The following is a 17,173-nucleotide window of genomic DNA, read 5'->3' on the forward strand; positions in this document are numbered from 1 at the left end:
CCCACCATTAATAAACATTGTATTATCTGAAAGAGACAGCTGCAATCCAACTTTATGCTTGTATAGGTTTCAAGATATATACCATTTAATAAGTAAAACATTACATATGGTTTTATTTCCATTATTGAATGGATTTTAATTTTTTTAAACAAACTTTAAAAGTGATTTAAAAATAAGATGATGGGAAATCTTGTAGATGTTCACTAGCCTCACACAAAATGTGAGGTTCGTTCTACAGAGGAAAGTAAGTAGAAAGAGCTGAGAGGAATACATAAATCCTTAAGTATGTGTGAATTATTTTGTCCACACCTTTATAAATTAATTAAAATATAACCTTTAAATCTATGAGTGAAGTTAAAGACTCTGTAGATTTGTTATTTATTTTTTTAGTCATTTATCTACATCAGGATGAGAAATTTCAGGTAAAACCTCCCGTTTTCTCCTTTATTAATTATTTCTTAGGAGAAGACATCAGATCTAGGATATAAGGATAGCATTTTTAAAAAGTAAATTTTCTGTGGTTTGTATATGAACCTGTTTTTCATGAAAACTGTAGTTGAGTGGTGATTTGAATTCTCATTTAATCATAATTAGTGATATAACTAGCAAACTAATTTGAAAACAGCTACAGTTAGCCCTTGCAGTGACTTAATAGCAATGATCCCAACCATACTCTTTCCCAATAAATCTAGAGGGGTTTTTTTTTTCAAAAAAGACAGTAAGAAAACAATTCTGAAGTAATATTTGCATCACAGAACTCAAAATCAAACAAAAATTTTGCATATGCATGTTGATGATACGGTCAAGAACTAGTTCCAAAAATGGATTCCTTCAAAATTTTAACTGTGAGTTCTGACACAGAGTATGTTCCTCCTTTAGTACGTTCCTCCTTAAGTGAACAATTTACTAGGTACATCTAATAGCAGAAGTACAGATACTTCTTTTAAAATTATGATGGAGAACATGAAGCAATGAAGCAGCATTTGTCTAAAGTCTAAAGCATTTGTCTAAATATTCAGTGAAAATAAAGATAACGTAAAAGTGGTATTCTGCACTTAAAGAAGGCAGAAATAGTGCTTGGTGTGGCATGTTACTAATTTAAATTGATTTTCCAACTTGGCATATGTTACTTCCCAAATCCACAGGTTAAGTTAATGACATAAAAAAAGTCTGTTGCTATTATTGCCTGAATTATATTTATATCCCCTTACATTTTCTTAATGAAAATTACATCACTAAGTGAAAAGATGTCTACTTCTTTACAGTAAAAATTATCAGGTTGTTCCATGTTTATTTTTAAATTCCTGTGCTGTAATAGTCCATTATTCTTTCAGAGGAAACTGTTAGATCAGTACTTCAAGGTGATGGCTATAAATTCTTCATGTTCAGCAGTAACGTAAACCCATAAAGACATTTAAAGATGTAAAAAAGAAAATCCAATTTCACAAAAAAACCACTCCAAATTAACAAAAGTTTTCAGATGTGCTTCACTTTAGACTGAGGGCAAGTGATTTTTTTTTCTATTATTTTACTTTTTTTTGCTTTATTTTTCCTCCACAAAAACAGAAAGATAACCAACCATAACAAATAGCTACAGTTAAAATACTGAAAGTACTTCTGTAGTTATCAATGAGACCACATGAGTCTCCTTTCCAAACTCTTCACTGGTCTCCCACCCAGCGGTGCTTGGTTTCTCTACGCAATTTCCATGACGTGTATCAGTATCCTGAGTACACTAAAAGGATTTACCAGCCCTCTCCCATCTTCCATGGGGCTTCCCCCTGTACTTTGCCCAAGAGCTAGGAATCCTATTTGAGCTCAGCCAGCTAGTCCTGCTCCCTAACATACACCTTCAATGTTTTTGCTTAGGTTCTGAGATGAAAAAACCTCATGACACAACTCTTTACCAAAAGCTTTAGATGATATTACCCCTTTCCATCACTAAGATATTTCTAATAATGTATTTGTTACTGCAAAGTCAAGAATGTAGATCAGAGCCTACCAAAAGTTTCTCTTTGATGCGCTTTCTAAGTTTAGTCGAGAAACACTCACAGAGAAATGTGTCCCATTCAGCCTCTCCCCTTAAAGCACAAACAAAAACATTTCCAAATAAAATGCAAATTCTAAAAATTATTAAGCTAAGATAAAGATGACAATTAATTTATGACATTGTCTAAACTACTCGGAAAATTCCTCATCCTCCTTTCAGATAAAATCAATTCTACATCAAAGTCTCCTTTATCTTATTGAGAAGATTTCTCCTCAACATTTCCATGTAGCAGCCTGAATTTGCACTACATCCATGTTCACACAACAACCCCTAAAACATCCTATCTCCTTCCACCTATGCTGGCAGCACTTACTCAGTGTGAACAGATATTAAAGAGAATATGGTATACAATTCAACAGGAAGGGTTTCTCCCTGCAAGGAAGGTAACAGGGTATTATTTGGGAGACGGTTGCTATTCTCTTGGTTGGGTAGGGCATTGTGATATTCTTTCCAATCCACTGGCCTTGAGAGCCACGATCATTCCTTCTTGCATTGTGGAAATTAACAAATTAAAACACAGTTCACCATTTCTGCAGCTCTCTCCATTGCTGATGCAGATCTTGCACTAAAATGAGAGGTCAAGTAGCCTCTTAGGGCTTTATGAGGTTGGGCTGAAGTGTTAAAACCCATGTTCATTCAGAGAGAGTAAATCAAACAGAAAATTAGTGGCATTAGGAAAACTATATAAAATAGTAAATCAATGAGAATACACAAGACATTTCATTAAGTTTGTTCTGCCCACAACCATTATTCAATGTCAACATATGATTCATAATTTCCTAAGGAAGTCATAAAACTTCCTAGTACTAATAACTGAAAACTAGAGTGGATTGCAATACTTCCACTAAAACCCTCATTTTCTGTTGAAAAAAACCTCTCCATGACATGTCTTCAAAAGCTTTGTATCTGGCAAGTAGGAAAACTTTGTAAATGCCCAAACCAGATGAGACAACTTAACTTTCACTACAAAAATCCCCAGGTCATGCACTAACATTCCAGGAACTGCATCATCCTGAAGGGCTAAACCATCACCCTTTGTCATCCCTAAATTTTCTGAATAATTGACTTTGTAGTCTTTATTTTAATTCTCTAAGATTTCTTTTTGCCAGTGTCATTTATGTAAAGCATATCCTTTCTTCAGTTACCTATCACTGTTTTTCTGACTACCACTGATGAAACATCTTTTTCCTTGTGAATTAACAGCAAATCAGAAACATCATTTTCACAGGGGAGACAACCCCTACCTACAGGTACAAATACTAAACTACAGAGATGTTTAACCCTCCTTACTTTCCTCTTTACTTGTCTTGTCCCAGTATCAAGATTCATTGCATGCAGTATACCAAAAATTGACATTAAGGCTGAAAAAGTATACAAGTTTCATGCTTGATTTCTAGCAAATAACCCACACATTGTGCAACTCCTTTTTAATGAAGAACATGTTGACTTGAAGTTGCACATGTAGATTAGAAATCCTCTGATATTAATGTTATTTTTTTCTACTTTAATGGCTTTTTAATAAAAATATTTGGAAAAAAGTTTGTGCATATATTGGAATGCTTGTACATGTGTTGGAATTGTCTTTGATGTACATTAATTTACTGAATATATCTGGCAAGTACATGCTTTTTCTGAAGTACTAAATCATTTTCTTAACTCATGAGCCTCTGTTTTTCAACTCTATTTAAATAGCAACTTGCCAGCTTGCCTTGATGGCTGAAAGCTTAATGGTCTATGGTTACTAGGAGGCTGGTTTCATGCAGCATAGCAGTGATTAAATGAAACTTAAAAGTTCCCATCAATTTTTTGTATATACTAATTCAGAAACAGGCTCTTTCATTTTATGCAATATCTGTAAATAAACTACTCAATTAATAAATTTTCCTCAGCTCTTGATATTTTCAGTATTTAAAAATTGATCTATTTGTGCCAGATTTAAAATTTAAGAATATTTCACATATTATTGAACCAACATTTTCCTTGTGACATGTATTAATTTGTTTCAAAAATATAATAACATTCTTTTTTTCAAGACAGCTAAGTGATGACATATTGGGATTTCTTCACACCCATCCCCAGGTAATGCACAATGCTTTTCTGCTAACATTATATGAGGAGGTGTTACTCATTGAAAAATCAGTTTACAGTTTAGTCAACAATTTCTTAGTCACTTCAGTTGCTGAAGTATAAACAAGATTATAGTCCTGTAATGTAGACATTAAATTGCAGAATATCCACTTTCTTTCAAATTACCTACATTTCTTGAAGATTTTCATTCTAATGCACTTACAGAGTTTAAATTCTGTGAGTTTCTTTCCCTTGCATCTAGAAGTTAAATATCCTCTGTCTTCCTGCATGGCCACTAATATAGATATATCACAATGCTGAATGAGTATGCTTTCCTGAATGAGTATAGATGAGTATGTCTGCTGAATGAATATGTCTGCCAGGATTTGTATTTTAAGGGCACTCACTTTAATTCCTTAGCTTCACAAGTGTGACAATACCATTATGAATAAGACATTGATAATAAAAAAAATAGCAAACTTTCCAGATAGCTACAAAAGAACAAAACTAGAAATAGCTGAGGAAAAAGGCTCAACATTTAAAATCCGTGACAGAAAATACCTGAGTATTCTTACAGCAGATTTGAAGAGTATCAGATTTATAACTTTAATGCTGATGGCAGACATTTTTTTAAGTGATGCTTAAGCTTTCTAAACTGGCTCTCTGTAGCTATCAGTCTGATAGGCTGCTTCATTTTAAAAGCTTTGAATTACAGAGAATAGAAACTGATATAAATATTCTTCCTTTGTACCAACAGCAGCAGACTACATTTATCTTGCACTATGATTACCATTGTCTACGTTGTTATGTAAACCACAACACAGTTCACATTTATATGTGTATTCACACCAGTTTCTTCACATACAGTTCATTATACCATTTAACCAGCATCATCCTTTATGCCATTTTCAAATTGTGCTTTTTACAAGTTTATTGTAATAACTACAATATATAAGTGAAAATCCAGATTTAAACACATATAGAAATGGATGCTTTCCTTTGATTAATGAAGATGTGTATTTCCCATATGGATTATTTAACAGAAGCTGACTTCAATCTGAAGTCAATAAAGTTGTAACAGGGATAAATCTGGCTGCAATAATACTAAGCAGATTTTCTACATGCAAGTAATTGCCAGTTGAGGTTTCCCAGGCTTAGAAAAGTCAAATGAAGTGTTTTACAAAATCAAAAAAATCCTAAAATATCATTCCTTTCTCAAGGTGAAAAGCAAGACATCCTATTTCACAAATTGAGAATTATAAAACTGTACGCTTACACTTAAGAGAACAATACAAGGGTTTTGCCCTCTAAAAGTTTGTTGACTGATGACAGTGATGGGGGGTGGGGGAAAATAACTGATAAAAATTTTTGATGGATCGCTACCACTCTGACAAGCATCTTGAAAAGCCTCTTGAGTAACACAGCTGGGGAAGACGATGAAGGCTGAAAGTTAATCTTTTTCTTCAAGATTTTAGTTCTTCTGTTCTTGATTAAGGCAATTCAAGAAACAGAGCAATTAAAATATCCCATTTCTACACAACCAACATGCAAGAAAAGTAGTTACTGGGAAGAATCTAAAGACTCAAAGGTGTTAAACAGTGAAAATCACAACTTGACCAGTTTGTCAGAAAGGCTCAATGGAAATCAGAACTACTAAAAAATTTCAGGAACTTTTGTGCTAGGTGGAAGATGAAAAGAGCTATATGAACATCAGACAAACTCATTTCTACGGAAAGGGGGTGGAGTGGCTACTTCTGTGGCCTCAAAGGCAGAACAAGCTTCATTTTGTAGAATGGTCTAATCCATTTTAAGATATTCTGAACCCAGATATCAATGGAGAAAACAGGTATGACCTTAGACTAGAAGGAGCAGTTGCATTTATTATTTAAACTGTCAGAATATTTTATATGTAAGGATTCAAAATTTCTAAATTGTGACAGGTGTTAGAAAATTAATGTTAGGTTTTAATAATAATTTGTAACAAGTAGCAGTTATGGTGTCAAAAGAAGTTACAGAGGCATTTTGGATCTGATTCAGAATGACAGAAAGGCACTGGGAAAAAGCATTAATAATGACAAAATTTGCTCTAACTTCATGGAGACAGAAGAATGTAGCCAATTTTATTTCATCTCTTTCTTCTGTGTTAACAGTAATTTAGGTGAGTGAGTGAATCTCATTTTACACCCATCTTCAGAAGGCTTTGAAGACATTTCTCTTTAGTCAATCACTCTGTAAATACATCTAGGGATAGATATACTTTATACAGGTGACTGCCATATTTTATCAAAAGGAGTACTGACAATGATTCAAAGACTTATCAAAGCCAGTAGTTTTTCTTCAGATTTTTCATCAACACCATGCCACAAAGTGCTACAAATAAGCAGTCTATGCTGGACAAGATGTTTTGTGTGTTTCATAAAAATCAAGTTTTATTTAAGTACTTTTATATAATTAATATGATATGTTACTCTCTTATTTTCATTTAAACAGGTAAGATGTTTAAAGAAATATTACATTGAAGCTGTAATTGATGCACTCAAGAGACTGACCCATCAAACCTGTGTATTAAAAAAGGATTTTTTTCTTCACCCAGCAGAAGGCAAATACTAGAGAAATGTCCTTCCAATATATTTCTACTAGTTCTTGTTCTTCACAGATGATGCTTTTTAGGAAAAATATTTGGAAATATATCAGTTCAGTTCAAGATTTGGAACATTCTTTCTATTATCATCGACTTTTATTTCATCTCCCTTACTAGGAATTAGGAACTTTACATAACTTGCACATAGTCTGACAATAATCCAAACTAAACCAAGCCAATCTGGGAGACTGTGATAGAATCATAGAATTGTTTCATCTGGAAGACACCAGATCATTGAGTCCAGCCTTTGTCCCAGTCCTATCCACCACTAGGCCATTTCCCTAAGTTCATCATCCACCCATCTCTTAAACACCTCCAGGGACAGTGACACCACCACCTCTCTACAAAGTCTGTTCCAATGCCTGACAACCCTTTCAGTAAAGAAATACCTCCTCATATCAGGTATGAATCTCCCATGCTGCAACCTGAGACCATTTCTCTTGTTCTGTTGTTTGTTACTAGATTGTTTCATTCTTAGGAAAATATACTCTTTTTCCTTTGTCTAGTATCTGGGAATATCCAGGTTTAGGATGCTGTATTAGTAAATTCTGCTTTGTACAAAGCCTGGATCATTCCTTTAAATCTGTAATCTTCTCTCTCTTTTTATTTATCAGCAAAGTGGGGATGTTTATGCCTCATCATCATAAATTTTGGCTGAGGAGGTAATTTTGTTCATAGGTAGATGATGCATAGAAAACTTCATGGGGCAAACAAAAATAAAGATTTCATTGCCATCATTATGCTGCTGAGTTTAAGCAGAATCCTCATTTAGAATTTTGTAATCATGTGATTTCTAACTGTATATTCAACATTCTGTTAGCAAACATAAAATAAATAGACTGAAAATAGAAAATATGTATTTACTGTATCAATATCTGTTACAACAAAAGAAAAGTATAGCATAACTAACTCCAATACACTGTTTAGTCCAGTTTGATAAAGTTACACAGTTTCTTTCAGGCTAATAAATTTTTATATGCTGTTTATGCAGCAGCTGCTTTCCATGACTCTCCTAATTTTTTCTTCCTTATTCAATAGTCTTATCCAACATGTTGCGCTCCTGGCTTGCAATTTAAAACAAGCACTAATAATTAACTACAGCTTTAATTCATGGTCAAATATATATATTGACATTAACAAATATGTTTTTACATTTGAACTTCTGCAACTCATTCAGTTGTAAAAATTTTAAAGTTTTTAATTCTTTATGATTTTTTCCCTGTCATGCCCTCAGATGTGAAACAACCAGATAAAACCAAATCATCACACCACATCAGAACTAGTTCTTTTTCATTGACCACTGATCACTTCAAACTAGTGTATAATCCCAATGCTTTACTTATTATGGTCACAGAATTAAAAGAAAACCTTATAAAAGCATTTAGTATTGATCAGTTGACCTCGGTTTATGTGAAATGAGAAGACTGTAAATAGTTTAAATATATGCCAATCTGACACCAATTACATTTTCCAAATTAATCAAATTAAATTTCCTGACTCAAGCTACAGTTTCCAGTGATGAGAATTATACTGAAAAATACAAATATGTATACCCAGTTTGTATTTCTCTGTTTCAGATATTCATTTATGATTTGTGTTACCGTCTTCTCAAACATAAATTCACCACTGGCCTTTTAATAGAAAATATTGACATTTATTAAGAGCAGACTGATGCATGGTATGGACTAAAAAGGTTTTTTAACTATATTGCAAAAAGGTAGACTATTTTGTATAACTTTTGTATTTTCCTTGAGGAGCTTCACACTGTTTTGAAGAGTGATATGCATCAATATCCATGAAATGCAAAGAGAATGGCAACAAATTTAATTATAATATCAAATGAAATCTTAAATCTCCCTGATATTTATCACCCATTTCTAACTGAAAGCTAGATAGACTGTTACTCGTTGTGCTTAGCAAGAGTAAGACATTTGTATACTCTGTTAGAGAACTAGAGAATGAGAAAGACAGTGTCCCTGAGGATATGAACATGTTTGTGTCTGCCAATTTTATCACTACTTTAATCTCAGTCCTTGATGATTAACTTTCTGATGATGGTACTTTTGGAATTTCTATTTCAGTCCTGGAAATGCTGATTCACTGATTTCAACACCTGTTTTAGCACATCCAACATTTTATTTCCATTATTGTGGCCATATATTACTACAGCTAGCAGCAGGGGAACACTGGCAGACCTGACTATTGTCCTGCACACAGTTCTGACATGCAAAAAGAGAACATGATTTTCTAAGTAAGAGAACAAACTACTGAGTTACCCTTCTGGTGCTTAAAGTCTCTTTGTGCTTATGTGCACAAGAATATGAATATTCTACAATGGAGTTACAGAGACTCTGTAAATGAACTCAAATGTCTGGTCTGATTCCATTTTTACTCTGGGTAAGGTACACTCTTCCAAGTGTCACAGTATGCATGTAACATATGCAGTTTCATTTGTGTACATGTACATTTGTGAACTACTTGACCTGATAAACACAGAAAAAGGTGAGATCAAACAGTTAAGTACAATGTCACTTACATAATTTGATGCTCCAGTCATTACTCCCAGCATTTTGGTCACTTATGCAATTACATATAATATTTTCATTATTTAGAAAATTTGGACAGTAATAACCAATGTATTTGTTAGTCTACTGACATTTTTCAGTAACTCTAAGCTTATACAGAAATTGGTTCTTTTCTATCTGTAGACACACTGCACCAGATCCTCAATTGGAAAATTAGGATAAGTCTCCTAAGTCATGGCATTTTGTTTTCAACCATCTCTTCCATATTGTCCTAAATGTTAAAATGTATGCAACGATTCAGCATGGCGATTTCTGAAAGCCGTTATTTAACCATTCCGTTAGCTTATTCAGCTTCCATGTTTTAATATTCCCATTCTTTTAAAAAGAATTAAAAAAAAAAGCTACACTATGTCTTTTCAAACCCAAGAGAATTTCTGGTTTTGTTTCATTTCGTTACATCTGTGTTTTTCATATTTTTATGTCAATACTTCACAACAGATTTTAGAGATAAACCCACATAAGTAAGAAGAGGATTGAATGCTTTAAATTAGAGAAGGACAAACAGTGTTCACTCCTGGCTCACTTTTCTTGGCAAAAAGTTTGAGAGTATAACAATGACAGTCAGGAAAATAGCATAGGAAAAATGCAATTGAACTAGATTGATGGAATTTCATGACCAGCGAATATAATCACATCTGGCTTGACTATCAGAAATAGAAAATAACGTCTTTGTTGGTTAAATGCTTAAACTGTAGGTAGTACAGTTATAAATATTACCAGATTAAGAATTTTATTATTGTTTCATGTAACTTTGGAGGACAAAATTTATTACTTGTAATGTGTAAAAATGAAGAAAAAGTGCAATTTAATGTACTTAAATTTTACCCTTGGAATAAAGCTTCATTTTTCAGCAATCTGGACTTTTTGCAGAGTATTATAATAACATTAGTCCTCATTTGTGATTTTCAAAAATATAATTATAATGCTAATGAAACCAAATCAGCCAACCTCAACAGCCAAATGAGAAATTCACAGACTTTGTATCTGCATCAGTTTTATGACAACTGGTGTATAACAAATGCACAGCTAAGCTGTATTATTTTTAAAGCTATGTCTCACTTCAGAATTGCATATTTATGCATATTCAGATCTCATCTTTTCAGAACATCACAGCTTCTTAGTTTTAAAGACAGCTATTATAGAAAGCAGAACTACTGGAATAAAGCTTTGCAATTCATGTAAAAATAAATCAATTATAGCAGATTTTTGTTGAGAAAATTGTCCACAGATTCCAGAAAAGTAATATATTTGTTAAAAGCCTTGATGAATTGTGCAGATTCTGTGGGCTGCAATGATTTCAACTTCATTTTTAATTGAAAAATACTGTATCAGTTTCAATATTGCAGCAAATTTTTTAAAGAAGCAAAATCAAAATGATACAAATCCAGTACAACTTAATAATATTTACACACTTTCTTCTAAGAATGAATTTTTTAAACTGATAATTCTCTAGCATAAATATTATGAGTTAATTTGATTTCAGCAATTACCTATTAAGTAATTGTATTTTTTAGGAATAAAACTACTTTTTGATAAATTATTTTTACTGTCTTGTAACACAGAGATAAATAAAATGCTGAGTACTGAAACAGAAACTCTTTGTAGGACACAATAAAAGGCAAAAAACAGATATAATCATAAATAGAACATGACTGGTCAATATTTGTGCTTTGTTCACATCTATATCTAAGCAATTACTAATTTCCAAATGCAAACTAATGTCTGACAGTACTACTGTTCTGCTGTCTGTGTGCAAACATTTATATGGCAGCTTAACTAAATCTATATCCTGAAATAGCATCCCAGATGATAAGGTCTCTAGACCTATAGACGGATATGAAATAAGAAGAGGACTGGTCTCTACTCATATTTCTAAGAGGTTTCATGGCTGTACTGTATTTCAAATGTAATGGAATTTCAAATGTGATTAGATTGCTGTGAGTTTAGATTTTTTTCTTTATACTTTAAAAATTTTAAAAGAAGATTAGACTATAAATATATATATGTAAGTATACACACTATGTATAAATATATATATGCATTATACTTAGAGAAGCTGATACTATTAATAAGAAGAATGTATATTTATAAACATGCTTCAGTTACAGTACCTCAAATTTTTAAAGAATCATTTAATTTATGAATGTCAGGTGGCTGAGAAACACACATTGTTACCTGGACTACAAATGGATTTGTATTCATTTATACTTACTCCCAGGTAGCCCAAAGAATATTAGTCAAGAATTGAAGTCAAATTGATCTCTGTCTCTAGGAAAGATGGAGTTAAAGCTTGGAACTGAAATGTGATGTAGATAATACAAGACATAGATAATGTAGATAAAAACAGGATATTTTCCAGTTTTGCAGATTTCTTCCGAGGAAGTTTTGTCTGCTAAGTAGGTAAAAATTTTCACAACAAAATTTAAAATTTTGAGAATATCATGTTTTCTATTAAACAACTAGATGACAGTGAAACAATATTTTAAATTAAGAAGTTTATACATTATTCATTTATATTAGCTTTTTTTTAGTTGTCAATTGCAAAACTAAACAAGACTTGAGAGTAGGACAGAGAAGAACCACATGAGGTTTGACAAGGATAAGTGTAGAGTCCTGCATCTGGGGAAGGACAATTCCATGCACCAGTACAGAGACCTGGGAGTCCTCATTGTGGCCAAGAAGGCCAATGGCAGTCTGGAATGCATTGAGAAGAGTGTGGTTAGAGAGTTGAAGGAGGTTCTGCTCCCCCTCTGCTCTGCCCTGGTGAGGCCTCATCTGGAGTCTTGTGTCCAGTTCTGGGCTCTCCAGCTCAAGAGGGACAGAGAACTTCTGGAGAGAGTCCAGCGCAGGGCCACCAAGATGATCAGGGGAATGGAACATCTTCCTTATGAGGAAAGGCTGCAGGGACTGGAGTTGTTTAGAGAAGAAGAGACTGAGGGGGGAATCACATTAATATTTAGAAATATCTAAATGGTAGGTGTCACGAGGTTGGGGCATCCCTTTTTTCTATGGTATCTAGCAACAGGTCAAAGGGTAAAGGAGGTAAAGCTGGAACACAAAAAGTTCCATTTAAACATAAGAAAAAACTATTTCACTGTGAGGGCAATGGAGCAGTGCAACAGGCTGCCCAGGGAGATTGTGAAGTCTCTTTCCTTGAAGGACTTCAAGGCTCATCTGAAAGCATTCCTGTGCAACCTGATCTAGGTGGATCTGCTTCTGCAGGGAGTTTGGACTAGATGATTTCTACAGGTCCCTTCCAATCCCTACCATTCTATGATTCTATGGTTTTATTTCTCTTTCCTCTACTCTGTTTTGATTGTTCATAAATAAATTAAACCATTTCTCCCTAATTTGAGTCTCTTTTACCTGTGCCAGTGATTCCTGAGAGTTCTTCCTGTTCTTACCTCAACTCTTCAGTTATAGTTCTTACTCCCCTGTCTAATTTACAAGAGGAGTAATATTACCACTTGGTGGGCACCTGGAACCCAATCAGATCTAAACCACCACAATCTGGATTCCAAATTCACCCGTCTGTATAATAAAAAAAAGGTTATATAAAAACTTGGTAGTGTTATTTAGTAGTAAGGATACTCAGTACTTTCTATTACAATTCCCTGTTTCCGTATATTTCAAATCCTGTCAGTCTTAAAGATAGATTGAAATATTTAGTTTTTTCAGGCTTATTTTTCTAATTCTCTCTTTTATCCAATAAATGCTCTTTGCAGTTGTAAGACTTAGATCAAGATTTTGCTCGTTATTGGAAGATGAACTTGTGTGAAGAATATGTTGGTTTTTTTCTTTTTTTTTTGTTTTCTTATCAAGTACCACATTTGAATGACATTTAAAATTCTTCAAACAAATGATCAAGATTTGTTCTAAGGTAAAAAGGTCTGTCTGCACTGCTCCACTAAAATACTGGTGATGCTGAGTTCTATGGGCTGAAAACAGCTACAGAACTGAAATGAGGAAATTTATTTTGTAACTTGTTTCTATCTATCTCCTTTATTTGGGCGACGGAAAGGAAGATAATTCGGTATGGAAACAAAAGAGGTTGATAAAGAACTCCACTCTCAATTTAACTGGACTTCAGTTAAAGAGATTTAGTACAACTGCAGCAAATCCCTCATAAATACTACATAAATTCTTAATGTGTGAAGAATATGTGAAGGAATTCTTTAACTGGTAATGACTGACTCTCAGAGACTGTGATCTCAGAAAGAGCATATTCTCTGATTGTTTGGTCTCACAGGACAAACAGATGCTGCCAGTAGGGAATTTTATAACATGGATGAAAGTGCTAAGATACCATTTGGTTCTGATCCAATAAGAAGGCAAAATCTTTTTGGTTCCAATATCTGAATGAGTTGTGGGTAATATTCAGTTTTGATTCTGAATTGAGGATTTTTTTTTCTCATAACTGTTTTTTATGGTAAGATACAGAGTATCTGCAGGGTCAGTTCTTAGGTGCGGATGTTGTTTGAATATATGTAGTCTGGAACCTGGATTAGAGGCCATAAGGACATTTGTAACCACGTATGTCAATACTGCGTCAGCAAGAAGGAATCTACAAAACTAGTTGTGCTTTTGTCACTTCTGACCTTAGAAACTCTATAAATGTTAGAGAAATTAATGGAAAAAGCACATGAAAGGACTTGAGAGATACTCCAAATGGAATATAGCCAGAAACTGCACTGGGAATCTTGTCTTCTGTAAAGCGGAATTTTGGCATTTAGAAAATGTGTCTTGTCTGTCACTACGTATGCCCTCCCAGGAGGAGGCTCCAGCTGCTTCAGATCCTGGCACCAGGTCAAACAGTTTAGCAAATTCATACTGACTTTCCTGGTGTTATATTTTTATGTGCCAGAATCCCAGTTCAGTCCAAACTTTGCCAAATTCTTCCTGGTTTCTTTTCAATTCCAAGTCCAGAAAATGATTAATACTTGAGGGAGAACTGCTTAACAATAACTCATGTTTTGCTCTACCTTGAAATAGTGTATTTGAGACTAAAGACAAATACATGAATCAGTCATGTAGGTGAATCTGGAAATAAGTTTCCAGGAGTCCTGGGAAAGATGTACACAGAGAAATATTTTGGATTTGTGAGAGGAAAAATATCTTACATGGTCTTAAGAAAGGATAACAGAGCCACATTGCATTTTATGCTCTCTCACTTTAGCTTGAAGAATCCTATATGTGCATATGGTCCCTTAAACATCTCTACTCAAAATAGAGCAATTACAATAGTCTTTTCCTAAGTATATATACTAGAAAATTTATAGGCACCGATCATGATAAAATAATTCCTTTTATGTGATACTCATATAGCAGCAAAAATATAAGATTTTTTTTGTTGTAGTTCCAAATAGAAGGTGAGGCATTTGTTGTTGCTGTTGTTTTCCTTTTTTCCATCAGGAATTTAAAAGCTGGAATTATTTATTTTACACTTTTATCTGTAGCATTTCCATCTCATAAAAAATTAAATTATGAAAGCTTTTCCACATTTCTACACATTAGAAAAATAATCAGGCCTTCTTAATTCTCCGAAAGACAAAACAATCCCTCGAGGAAACACAATCAACAATGTAATGAGTTGTAAAATCTATGATTTCAATGGGTCGCTTCTTTTTTTGCCTAAGCTGCTCTTTCATGACTACTCTTCTATGCTTACCAGTTTCAAAGCTGATGTTTAACTACCTATAGACAGCTGGCCTTCTGCAGTGAATTAGTAGTTAGTTCTGTGAGTATATACAGAAACTACTTATTAAGGAGAGTGATTTCTCTACAAGATGGATTTTAAAACTATTACTGCTGTGACTGTCAGAAGATTAAAACAAGGTAACTTAGAAAACAGGTCTGAGCTGGTCAAACAAATAATTTTCAATGTAGGAAAAAAGACCTTATATCTAAATAAGTGTGGAAAGCAGAATATCATAGAAAACTTTAAAATACAAGAAACTTAATTCATCGTTAAATACTCAAATTTGCATTTTAGATAATGTATAAAGCTTACAGAGTTAATGCTCAAACTACTTTTACTCATTTTTCTATTGAATGTTTGCATTTTAGCAAAACTGAAATGTATATGGCTAAAGATGTTTTAAACTGCATATACGTAACAATATCTACCTTTTAGTATTTCAAAGTAGTTTACTTCTGTATTTCAAAAAACTATAAAGTCATCAATGCCTATGGAAATTGAAGACTTTTTTCCATTATCAGTTCATTTATGAACAATTAGTTAATAAGAGAGAGTCATCTCTTTTGCCAAATAGTGGTCAGTTCAGAATGTAATACTCTTTTCAGTAAGGTAATATGTCTCACATTTTTTAGCAAAAAATCTAAAAGGCTATTCTGCAGTTAAGAAGCTGATTATTTCTGAGAAGACCCTGAACACCTAGACATACACAACAATATTTTAAGAAAGCACTAAACAAAATAACACTACATACATTGTCCAGAATTACTATGATTAATGGAGTTAAAATTTATATTTAAAATCTTATGATAGAAATAGGACAAGGGGTAATGGGATGAAGATGGAACACAAAAAGTTCCACTTAAATATAAGAAAAATGTATTTCACTGTGAGGGTGCCGGAGCAGTGGCACAGGCTGCTCAGAGGACTTGTGTAGTCTCCTTCGTTGTAAGTCTTCAAGACCGGTCTGGACATGTTCCTGTGTGACCTGATCTAGGTGAATCTGCTTCTGCAGGGGGTTTGGACTAGATGATCTCTAAAGATCCCTTCCAACCATACCATTCTATGATTCTATGATTCTCTGATTATGGCTCGTTAATCAAAACATGTTTATAAGATGTCATGAAGCTTCTGGATATAAAGTACTGCAAAGATACATTCAAAGACATGCAAATGAATCTCTTATGAAAAAGGTTTTTTTGTAAAAAGAGATGGAATAAAATGATAAAAAAAATCCCAGTAATTTCCAACAAATAGTGATATACTTTCCAGTTGTTTCTCGTCTCTAATCAGTCCTGATTTTGGTTTGATTTGATACTTTTACCATTTTTCAACATTTGATTTCCCATCAGAAAGACATTCATCTTTCTATAGCTCAATAGTAAAGGCAGATTTTGGCTCCTTTGTTTCTAAAAAATGAACATAGAATTTACTGTCCTCTTACAAAACCACTCAAATAAACTATAACAGAAAATATTTGGATAAAATCCATTTTATACTCTTGTTTATGTATTTTTATTAAGTATCTATAAAGCATATATATATTTTCTCTAACACTGCACTGCAAAACTTCAGAACTTTCAAAGGAAATTCACAGTATTACTGAAATTACTCACTTACCATTACTTACCATTAGAATAGATGCCTACAGCTCCATTCACATTAAAGTGTTCTGGATTTTGCCTATGTTAAAATTCACATCCTAGAGCCTTTCTTCTTGCAGCTGGCAAAACTGAAGATCTCAGTTGTGAATATTTTTAAATCAATCCTTGATCAATGACACTAATTTTGTACTTAAAATTCCATCTGCATTTCAAAATTGTATTAGCTATTTTTGTAGTATACTGCTCATACTTGTAGGGTTTTCAGTATCACATATATTTTGTCCATTTGAGAATATTAAAATGACAGACTATTTCATCAACAAAATACAGTTGTATAGATACTTCTTTTAGTATCATATCTTACATCTTGAGCCCTCTTGAGTAAAATATATTTTTTCTATCTTCAGAAACCTTTTTCAAAGACTAAATCTTGCAGTAAAAAATATGAGATGCAGTCTTATCCAAGAGTTTTATCTAGTACTGACCTCACATTGCATCTGTTCATTTCTTTTTTCCCCCAGAATTATTTAA

General features: G+C 33.3%; 1 protein-coding gene across 1 annotated transcript in view; it reads right to left on the reverse strand.

The window, feature by feature from the left end:
• CNTNAP4 (contactin associated protein family member 4) overlaps nucleotides 1–17,173 on the reverse strand; it is a 227,766-nt gene that overhangs the window by 145,798 nt on the left and 64,795 nt on the right. The gene's annotated exons all lie outside the window — the stretch shown is intronic.

The sequence above is a fragment of the Colius striatus genome, chromosome Z (assembly GCF_028858725.1).
Source record: "Colius striatus isolate bColStr4 chromosome Z, bColStr4.1.hap1, whole genome shotgun sequence".
NCBI lineage: Eukaryota > Metazoa > Chordata > Aves > Coliiformes > Coliidae > Colius > Colius striatus.